At 38.9% G+C, this 9,766-nt stretch overlaps 1 pseudogene; it reads right to left on the bottom strand.

The window, feature by feature from the left end:
- LOC114180238 (uncharacterized) lies at nucleotides 1–8,844 on the bottom strand (annotated as a pseudogene).
- Between the last annotated feature and the right edge of the window lie 922 nt (nucleotides 8,845–9,766).

The following is a 9,766-nucleotide window of genomic DNA, read 5'->3' as shown; positions in this document are numbered from 1 at the left end:
TCACACTCTTCTCCCTCCCTCGTAACGGCGCGGCTGCCGGCGTGGTGCTGCTCCAGCGAGCTCTTCCGACGCGGTTCCTGTTCGAAGATGGTGGTGAAGCTGCGGTGGCCATGGTGGTGCAGTGGTGCGGCGACGAGTTGCAGAGAAAATGAAGCTGTCTCGAATGGAGGACCAAAGTGTGGAGGCGCGACTGCCGGCGTTGCGCTGCTGCGATGTGAAGTGCGACGCGGTGGTGTTGCGGAGGCGCGAACGAAGAGATGCGACGCGGGGGCTGATGCGCGGTGGCCGTCGGCGCTGTTTCGCGAAGGAAGAGATGCGCGAGGTGCAGAGATGGAGGTTGAAGTTTCTGGCGAGGACAGTGGTTGCGGGTTCGTGGTGGCTCTCTGCGGAGAAGATGACCGCGAGTGGCACCGCTGGATGGTTCGCGGTGGTGGTGGTGGTGACGCGTCGCTGCAGAATCGTGGTGGCCAGAAACGGCGGTGGCTGCCGTGGAGGTTGATGGTGGCGGCTAGGGTTTGGGGAAAATTAGGGTTTCTGTTTTGGGAGATGAAGATGATGACGTGGCAGAATCTGATTGGTTAATTTGGTGAGGGTAGGATTATGACACGTGGCTTGTTCTGGTTGGCTAATTTTAAGAGGTGGGGATTGCCACATGGCATGATCTGGTTTAGTGGAGTTTAAGTGGTAGGAGGGGTGCAACTTAGTGAAAACTGGGGGTGCAGAACAGGTTTTTGTGGTCCACTTGAGGGAGGAGTGTGCAAATGAAAACTGGGGGTGCATTTAGCTCCTGATTTATTCTTTTTCAGAATTTCTTGATTTTGGACTTATTTTGTAACTTTGAATATTTCAAAATCACATTATTAATCGACCAAAAATAAATTCCAGCTGCATTAACAAACGTTAAAATATCCAATAATATTTTATGCAACTAAAATCAATTTTTATGCCACTTTTACCAAACTTACTCAATAAATCCAATAATCACAAATCCTAATTAAATCAATCTTTAAGCACAGAAAATTCAATTAAATCCCCAAATTTAAATATTAAATGAGGGCAAAAAATTTGAACTCATCACACACCCACACTTATCCTTTTGCACTCCTGGGCAAAATTGAACAATTTCAAAACTCTTTTCTGAGGTCTTTTATTCCATATTTTCAGTGGATTAAAGAAATGAATACCAATGAAAACAGATCAATCTTCTAGAAAACATGTTGTCATGCACAAACAAATGGATAAAATTCTGTTTTTCACACATGAGTTAATCTTTTGAGTTTACAAGATAATCAAATATGAAAGAGAAACACTCAAGTTAAATATATATTTTCTCACCAAGATTCGCTCAAGTGTTTTGGCTTGTGTTTTCACTCAAAATACCCATGCAAGTAAACACTCTCAATGCTTAGCAAGACTCTAATATTCACAGCTTTCAGAAAACATGCATTCAAAAATCATGAGGACTTTTAACAGGTTATGATGAGGCCAAGGCAAAGGTAGGAAAAACTTTAGGATTTGTGTGTTTTTGAAATAGTAAGGAAGAAAGAGTTATGGAGCACAGTTTCAAAAACAATCTTTACTTCTTCTTCTTTTTTTCCCTTTTATCCTTTGTTGCTCTTTTTCAGACAGCAATCATTTTTCATTTCAACACTCTGTCATCAACAATTATTTTCCTTTTGCCATTTTTACAACTTTGTGGGGGAAATACTCACCCCCACACTTTATTCCTCAACCAATCTCAACATAATCCACTAGCTCCTTCTTTCTCCCTAAGGTAAGGAAAAAAAAATGGTCTTTTTCTTTTTAAGGTTTAACAGTATGCTCAAAACAAGAAAAAGAGGTTTAAGCTCAAGGGGCTACCAATGGATCAATGTTATGGTTAGCTTATTTGGCCAAGTAGCTAAAAACAAGAAATGCCTCAGTCATATCAAATCATGCATGTCCACCTAAGATGCAAAACAACAGAATCAAGCTAAACATTTGAGTACCAACAAGACATGAGCAAATCACACAAGAAAAATAGGAATGACACACAGTAGTTCATCCTTACAATAAAGCTCAAAACTCACAAGGTCAAAAACTCTTTCACAAAAGATTTATTCCAGAAACTCTCAAATCAACTCAATCAGTAATTCACAGAAATAATCCATTCATAGCACATGACTCTTATTTTCCCAGAATTATGATCGTTCCAATTAGTAAATCAAATCCAAAAATCCAATGTCAATATGTTTTATTGAAAGCAGAAACTTTTTTTTTATATAAAAACAAACAGAAAGCAAAATTAGAAAAGGAAAAACAAAACAAATAGAAAACAAAAACAGAAAAGGGGGAAATCTCCCCACACCCCCACACTTTATCCATGCATTGTCCTCAATGTATCCAATATGTATAAAATGCAAAGAAAAAGTATGAAGTGTACTTACCTCCTCAAGGTGGAAGGTATGAGGGAGAAGTCAAGTTCATCACATCCATCGTCTTATTCAGCATATCTTGATTTTCATTGAATATCCGAAGACGATGCCCATTAACTTTAAAAGTTCTTGCTGAAGATTCTTCCTTGATCTCCACTGCTCCATAAGGGAAGACTTCTGTAACAATGTATGGTCCTTCCCAAGTAGAACGCAACTTACCACTCATGTGACCAAGCTTAGATTTGTATAGTAACACCTTCTGGCCTACCTTGAAATCCTTTCTAGCCACAAGCTTTTGGTCATGGAACTTCTTGGTTTTCTCTTTATAGAACTTTGAATTTTCATAGGCTGCAAGCCTAATCTCCTATAGTTCTTGCAACTGAAGCTTTCGCTCATTTCCTGCTTCTTCCAAATCCAAGTTGCATGCTTTCACGGCCCAATAGGCCCGATGTTCAATCTCCTTTGAATTTTCATAGGCTGCAAGCCTAATCTCCTCTAGTTCTTGCAACTGAAGCTTTCGCTCATTTCCTGCTTCTTCCAAATCCAAGTTGCATGCTTTCACGGCCCAATAGGCCCGATGTTCAATCTCCACAGGTAGATGACAAGCCTTTCCAAAAACCACCCTGAAAGGTGACATACCTATAGGTGTTTTGTAGGCTGTCCTGTGTGCCCAAAGTGCTTCATCCAATCTTGTGGCCCAATCCTTTCGACTAGGCTTCACTACTTTCTCTAGTATCTTTTTAATCTCTCTGTTAGAGATCTCTGCTTGCCCATTGGTTTGGGGGTGATATGGTGTAGCAATGCGATGTGTCACCCCATACTTCTTCAACATGTTCTCAAGTAGCCTATTACAGAAATGAGTCCCCTGGTCACTGATGATGGCTCGTGGTATCCCAAATCTGCAGAAAATGTTAGACCTGACAAAACTCATAACAACTCGAGAATCATTAGTCCTTGTAGCTGTGGCTTCCACCCATTTGGAGACATAGTCTACAGCAAGCAAAATATAAGAAAACCCAAAAGAAGGAGGAAAAGGACCCATAAAATCAATACCCCAAATATCAAATACCTCACAATATAGCATGGGTTGTTGAGGCATTTCATCCCTTCTTGTAATGGATCTGGCTGCCCTTTGGCACTGCTCACAATTTTCATATACCCTCTGTGCATCTTTAAAAATAGTAGGCCAATATAATCCGCAATCCAACACCTTCCTACCTGTTCTTTGTGTGCCATAATGTCCACCAAAAGGAGACGAATGACAGAACTCAAGCACATGAGGTATCTCGATATCTGGAACACACCTCCTTATGACTTGGTCACTACCAATGCGCCATAAGATTGGGTCTTCCCAGATATAGTACTTTGCCTCACTTTTTAGCTTGATTCTTTCATATTTGGAGAAGGAAGGAGGAATAGCAGAAACAACCAAATAATTAACAATGTCAGCAAACCGAGGTTCAGGAAACATACCTTTTACAGCAGTCAATGCTAGGAGGACTTCATCAGGAAAGTCATCCTTAATAGGAATGTTATCTTCTCCATTTTCAATCCTGCTAAGATGATCGGCTACTAAGTTATGTGCTCCACTTCTGTCTAGAATCTCAATGTCAAACTCTTGGAGCAGTAGCATCCATCTGATCAACCTTGGTTTCGAATCTGCTTTCTTCAGAAGGAATTTTAATGCTGCATGATCAGTATAAACAATTACCTTGGAACCAAGTATATACGGTCTGAATTTGTCCAAGGCAAACACAACAGCCAATAATTCCTTCTCAGTCGTGGTGTAGTTAGCCTGCGCTGTATCCAATGTTCTGGAAGCATAATATATCACATGTGATAGCTTCCCATCTTTTTGTGCAAGCACCGCTCCTACTGCAAAGTTTGATGCATCACACATCAACTCGAATGGTAATGTCCAGTCAGGTGGCTGGATGATAGGAGTGGTGGTAAGCGCCTTTTTCAATGTATCAAATGCATCTTTGCACCTCTCTCCAAAGTCAAATACTATATCCTTTTGCAACAAGTTGGAGAGAGGGTTGGCTATCTTGCTGAAGTCCTTGATAAACCTCCTGTAAAATCCTGCATGTCCAAGAAAAGATCGAACCTCTTTCACAGAAGAGGGGTAAGGCAATTGTGAAATAATATCAATTTTAGCAGGATCTACAGATATACCATTCTTGGAAACAACGTGACCTAAAACTATACCTTGTTCCACCATAAAATGACATTTTTCAAAATTTAGAACAAGGTTAGTTTCTTCACATCTCTCCAAGACTCTAGCAAGATTAGACAAGCAGTGATCAAAAGATGAACCATATACACTAAAATCATCCATAAAAACCTCAATACAATGCTCCAACAAATCTGTAAAAATACTCATCATACATCGCTGAAATGTTCCAAGAGCATTGCAAAGGCCAAATGGCATTTTTCTATAAGCATATGTACCGAATGGACAAGTAAAAGTAGTCTTATGTTGATCCTCTGGGGCAATACAAATCTGAAAATACCCAGAGAATCCATCAAGAAAACAGTAATGAGACTTACCTGCCAATCGATCTAACATCTGGTCCATGAATGGTAAAGGGAAGTGGTCCTTCCTGGTGGCCTGGTTTAGTCTTCTATAATCAATACAGACCCTCCAGCTATTCTGAATACGAGTAGGAATCAACTCGTTCTTCTCATTCTTGACCACGGTGATCCCAGATTTCTTGGGGACCACATGTACAGGACTCACCCAAGTGCTGTCAGAAATAGGATATATAATACCTGCTTATAGCAACTTGGTGACTTCTTTCTTTACAACCTCCATCAGCTGAGGATTCAGTCTCCTCTGAGGTTGCCTCACTGGCTTAGCATCCTCCTCCAAGAGTATTCTGTGCATGCAGAAAGAAGGACTAATACCAGGAATATCTGCCAAAGTCCAGCCTATTGCTTGCTTGTGATCTTTGATAACCTGCAATAGCTTTTGTTCCTGCTCGTTAGTAAGCAAGGCAGATATAATAACAGGGAGTTTCCCATCCCTCTCAAGATAAACATATTTCAAATGAGATGGTAAAGGTTTCAACTCCAAAGTGGGTGGCTGTTCCACAGATGGCAACATTTTACTGCCTAAGGTAATTTCAGCCACCTCAGCATCACACTTGGACGCCACAGAGGTATCAAATAGTGACACCACGTCCTCAACATCACCTGTTTTAAAATTTTCTCTTTCGTCTAAAATTGAGCCCGAAACATTCGAAAAAGAAAAATCCAAAGAAGAAGAAAAACCAGATAAAACGTCCAAAAGTCCAAAAGCATAATTGTTCACTACATTACTCAATAAATCAATGCAAAACAAAGAATGGTCTTCAATTGGGTGCTTCATGGCTTCTAGCACGTTGAACTGCACCTTCTCATCTCCTATCTCCATAGTCAAGGATCCTGCATGCACGTCTATCTTGGTACGTGCTGTCATCATGAATGGTCTTCCCAAGATGATTGTGGTTGTACTCATTCCTTCATCATCCTTCATATCCAAGATGTAGAAATCTGCAGGAAAAATTAACTTGTCCACACGGACAAGAACATCTTCTAGCACACCTGCAGGGTTAACTGTGCTACGGTTGGCCAATTGAATGACCACACCAGTAGACTTAAGAGGTCCAAGATGAAGTGAAGTAAAAACAGATAAAGGCATTACATTAATGGAAGCTCCTAAATCTAACATAGCATTGTCAAACTTAGTACTACCTATAATGCAGGGAACAGAAAACATACCTGGATCCTTACACTTTTGCGGCATTCTGACTGTAGGCTTCTTGATTAAGCTAGAAACGTTTCTTCCCATGTTCACTACCTCTTTGTCCATAATACGCCTTTTATGTGTACATAATTCTTTGAGAAACTTGGCGTATTTAGGAATTTGTCTAACAGCATCCAACAAAGGAATATTTATCTCCACTTTCTTGAAAGTATTCAGGATTTCTTTGTCTAACTCCTCCATCTTTTTAGTTTTTGGTTTCAAACGGTTTGGATAGGGAGGAGGAGGAGAATAAGGAGAAGGATTTTCAGAGGAAGTATTAGGGGATACCAACCTGGAGTTATCATTGGGTGCAGGCATCTCAGATGTTGCTTGTGTTGTTTCATCTGATCTTCCTCTTTCATCATTAGGTACAACTTCATTGTCCTTATCTTCATCTTCTTGGGCATCCCCAAGGCCTTGTATTTGCTTACCCGATCTTAAAGTAATAGCACTTACATTTCTCGGGTTGATTACAGTTTGTGCAGGCAAATTGCTTGAGCCTTGTTGAGACTTCATCTGATTTAACTCATTTGCCATTTGTCCAATCTGATTTTGCAAATTTTGATTGGTTGCTTCCATCGTCTGTTTCAACTCATTGATTTGTCCCTTCATCATGTCAGCCATCATTTTCATCATTGCCTCCATGTTTGAATCACCAGAGGTTGCAGTTGGTTGTGGTTGTTGCCTCTGTTGAGGTGGAACATAGACTTGTTGGTGTTGAGGCTGTTGATTTCCCCATTTCTGGCTGGGATATTCCTTCCAATCTGGGTTGTACTTGTTGGAGGACAAATCATGGTTGTATTGCTGCCGAGGTGGTCTATTATTGCCATAGATGTTTGCAGCATATGCCTGAGGTTGTTCATTGTCTAACGTCCCTGTCTCTTTTAACATAGAACAAGCCTCTGTAGGATGATTAGTAGAAGCACAAATTCCACATAAAGTAGAAGGGATAGGCTTTTTCTGTAAGTCTGTCAAGGTCCTTACCATGGCTGCTAAGTCATCCAACTTCCCTTCTAATTTCTTGTGATCTGCAACATACGAAGCTTCTACTCCATGGGTTCCCTTCAATAGAGTTATAGAATTACTCCTTGTGGAAAATTGTTGATGGTTCGATGCCATAGTTTCAATCAATTGTCTTGCATTTGTTGGCGTTTTGTCCATCAATGACCCTCCACTTGCAGCATCTATCATTTGTCTATCCATGATACTCAATCCCTCATAAAAGTATTGAATGAGGAGATGCTCGTTTATTTGGTGATGAGGACAGGAAGCACACAACTTTTTGAATCTTTCCCAATACTCGTGAAGACTTTCTCTTTCTTGTTTCCTTATCCCATAAATATCTTTGCGAATAGCAGCAACTCTAGATGCTGGAAAAAACTTTTCCAGAAATAATCTTTTCAGAGTCTCCCAGGTATTGATGGATCCTGGCGGAAGGCAGTATAACCAATTCTTAGCGGCATCTTGCAATGAGAATGGAAAAGCCTTAAGCTTGATATGTTCCTCTGTCACTGTTGTAGGTCTCATGGATGAACAAACAACATGAAATTCCTTCAAATGATGGTATGGGTCTTCTCCTGCTAATCCATGGAATTTGGGTAAAAGATGGATTAACCCAGACTTAAGCTCACATTCTCCATCTGGATATTGGATGCACATGTTTTGTGTAATTGCTGCATCCGGTGAAGCCAACTCTCTTATTGTTCTTTCTTCCATTCTATCTTCTTGAATTTCTGGTTCAGGTGATGGATCAGAAGATATGTTAATCACCAGAGGTGATTCTAGTGGTACACTTTCAGTGGTAGGTTCAGATGATGATGGTGCTCCTTCAGTAGAACACCTGAGTTCAAGTCTCCTACGTGATTTACGCAAGTTCCTTTCAAGTTCTGAATCAAGTTGATAAAATTGACCCGGATTGGCCCGAGTCATGCACTATGCAAGTCCACCTGAAAGTGTTTCCCTGTGTGTTTTTTTTTTCTTCCTATTCTTGTTTTGGAGAAAGATTTCAAGAAAGAAATGAGTTAAGATGTCGTTGGGTCTACTCCCAGGAAAGAGAGGTGCGTCACAATGGACAACTTAAATACCAAGTCTTTCCTAGACAGAGTTTTCCAAACTAGTCTCAAAAATTTCTTAAAAGAAATTCTTAATCAAAACAAAAATAGAACTTTGCTTGGAGTATATTAACAGAAAACTAGATACTACAAAATAACAAACTATATCAAACGTATATGCGTAAAATAAATAATAAAGAAAAATAAAAAATAAAAAATAAAATAAAATAAAATAAATAAAATAAATAAAAACAGAATCAAAATAAAAGAAATACTAACCGTATTCCCCGGCAACGGCGCCAAATTTGATATCGCTGTCGTTAGGCGATCAAATTACCACTACTTTAGCAACTTCAGTATTGCCAGTTTGTAGTGAAGAAAATAGTTAGGGTTAAGATAACCCTGAGTCGTCTCACAACGAATACGGAATTGATCTCAAATATTTGATTCTCAAAAAATGTACTTTAAAACTAGCAACTATAAAAATAGGGGGGTTTTGATATGCAAAGAAAATGACACGGAAGATTGTAAACACAGTAATAGTAAATAGGTCAATTCCACTGCTTTTTCTAAATAAGATTCTTCATTGGTTATCTAGAGATTATTGTTAAATTAATTATTGTTGTTGATTTACAAATCAATCAATGTAAAGACTCAATTCATTTGTTGGCATCCTCACTTTTAATCAAAGTACAGTCTCAATTAAAAGTGAGAATTGTTAGATTGTCCATAGTAAATTCAATCAAAGTACAGTCTCAATTAATTTTACTATGCCTAATCATGTCTATTCCTTTGTTTCTTTACCAAATAGAAAACTTAATTAATCAAAGTAAAGTCTTGACTAATTTTAGTTAAAGTAATTACCTCTAATCAAATTAAAGTCTCAATTATTGGCAAAAACTTATTTAATCAAATGAAAGTTTCTAAACAAAATCAAAGTAAAGTCTCAATTTTATTTAAAAACCTCTTAACTCATATGATTAGCATGCATGTAGATTTAAAATCATTATTTTCTATTCAATTTAGAAGCAAAGGACATAGAATAACAAAAACCACAACAATAATCAAAATAACAAAACATATAAATTCATCTAACCTCAGAATCCATTTAAGAAATTACAGTGGAATCAACCCTTAAAGCTTAGCCCTCCATGGCTTTGATGGAATACATGATGATATGAAAGAAAGAAAATAAAAGAAAGAATGAGAGATGTGGTGGAGATGGTATCTGCCAAAACCAGAGAGTTCTAAGTGTCTAAGCTGTGAGTTGTAAAATTGTCAGTTGCTAAAATCATTTATTTTTATTTTTTATTTAATTAATTAGCAACTTAATTTCTGTCCAATTTCCAATTCTGCCCCTCTTATTTAAGCATTTTTACAAAATTGACCAGAATTTGACTGCTGACTTTGACCAGTTGACCAGTTTGACTGTCCAATAGCAGCCTGACACGTGGCGCAGAGTGTCTCTCTCCAGAATTAGGGTTTCACTCTCACACTCTTCTCCCTCCCTCGTG

This window comes from Vigna unguiculata, chromosome 4 (genome assembly GCF_037176805.1).
Source record: "Vigna unguiculata cultivar grain cowpea cultivar isolate G323 ecotype 2 chromosome 4, ASM3717680v1, whole genome shotgun sequence".
Classification (NCBI taxonomy): Eukaryota; Viridiplantae; Streptophyta; class Magnoliopsida; order Fabales; family Fabaceae; genus Vigna; species Vigna unguiculata.
The sequence above is the reverse complement of the archived record's forward strand: the minus strand, read 5'-3'. Positions and strand labels throughout refer to the sequence as shown.